Genomic DNA, 1,695 nt, shown 5'->3' on the forward strand with positions numbered 1-1,695 from the left:
TTTCTTTCTTTCTTTCTTTCTTTCTTTCTTTCTTTCTTTCTTTCTTTCTTTCTTTCTTTCTTTCTTTCTTTTTCTTTCTTTCTTTGCTAAGACACACATAACAAAATTTACCACGTTGAAATGTACAGTTCAGTGGCATTTAGGACACTGGCTTCTGGGTCCAAAACGCTCCCATCACCCCAAAAGGAAGCCAGTACCCAATATGCAGTCACTCTGTCTTCCCCAGTTCCCTGGAAACCACTGGTTTCCTTCCTGTGTCTACCGACTTCCCTGTTCCAGGCATCTCATGGCAGCGAGTGACTTGGTGTCTGGCTTCCTTCGCTGAATGTAGCAGTTTCGGGGTTCACCCATGTTGTAGCCCAGATCAGTATTTCCTTCCTTCTTGGGGCTGACTCTGCAGTTTCTCGCCTTTGGTCCGCCACGACCCCTTCAGAGCCCCCACTGCATCTCACAGCTTCTGCTCATGCATGGCTTCCAGGGAACTTGACCTTCAGAACATGACCTTCTGTGGCTTCTCTCCGCGCATCCTTCTAGCTGCAGCTCCCTGCTCTTGCATTCTTAGCCCTTCTCAATTCGGTTTCTGAGAGAGAGAATCCGAGTGGCCCGGCTCCTCTCTTCTGCCAAGTGCCACATGTGGTGGGAGCCTCTGCCCATGGCGGTGGGCGGTGCAGCTGGGTACAAGAACAGGGTGGTCTCAGCTGGAAGGCCCTGCGCGGCTAGCCCGCCGACACTCCCGGTCAGACCAGCGAGGGTCTCCAGCGCCTCCTTGTTGGATGACCCGGGGCAGGTCGCGTCCCCTCTCTGAGTCTGTTTCCTCCACTGTGACATGACCATAATAACGGCAGGGCCTGGCTCTCAGCAAGTCGGGGCCCCTCTTCCCTGTCTCCCGGTTGGCATGGAGCCCAAGGCACAGAAAGAGCTGTGAGTCCTAATCCCTGAAGGGCAGCCACCAGCACCTGGAGGTGTCACTGGGGCTTGTGGGCACCAGAGGAGGCTTCCCACCCAGGAGGACTGATGTGCATTGGTCTTAAAGGAATCTGAACAGAGCAAGAAGCTGGTGCTCTGGGTGGAGGCAAAGCTGTGAAGGTGGGAACTAGAATGGTCCATGGGCAGGGACCTGAGGACACTGGCCTGCTAGTCTCCTGATATGATGACCCTCTGACTTTTGACCCTGTGACCTGGGAAGTAGGTTTGGGACCCTCGGAATTTACAGTGCGCCGCGCTGTGTTCAAAAGCTTAAAAGCCACATTTTCCGACGGGCAGGCCCAAAGGGGCTCAGGGACAGAGGTTTCTAGAGCGTCCGCGATACCTCAAAAGGGTGTGCACATCAGTGCTGATGATGTCATCCGTCTGTCCAACATGAGGCCCTGAAGGGTTCAAGCCTCTTATATTTCCAACCACACGACCCCCAAACTCCAGCACCATTACCTTATCACCTGGGTCTGCCCCTTCTGGGCCTGAGTATAATCTCTGACTGTACCCTCCTCACCATCCCGCCTCCTGGTCCATGGCTCACGCGGTCATGCCCAGGCCTCCCGGACGCCCCTGTGCGTGCCCTGCAGCAATGCCGCATCAGTCCCTTCCATGGCCCAGCACACCCCCCAGGCCCCCCCCCCAAAGCCCCCCCCCCCCCCCCCGCGCCCCCCGCCCCCCGCCCCCCCCCCTCGGTCGTCGCCGTAGCATTAAAAAAAAACT

At 56.2% G+C, this 1,695-nt stretch overlaps 1 protein-coding gene across 1 annotated transcript in view; it reads left to right on the forward strand.

Annotated features, from left to right (window-relative positions):
• ODAD1 (outer dynein arm docking complex subunit 1) overlaps positions 1–1,695 on the forward strand; it is a 22,832-nt gene that overhangs the window by 15,759 nt on the left and 5,378 nt on the right. The window lies entirely within an intron of this gene.

This window comes from Neomonachus schauinslandi, chromosome 16 (assembly GCF_002201575.2).
Source record: "Neomonachus schauinslandi chromosome 16, ASM220157v2, whole genome shotgun sequence".
Classification (NCBI taxonomy): domain Eukaryota; kingdom Metazoa; phylum Chordata; class Mammalia; order Carnivora; family Phocidae; genus Neomonachus; species Neomonachus schauinslandi.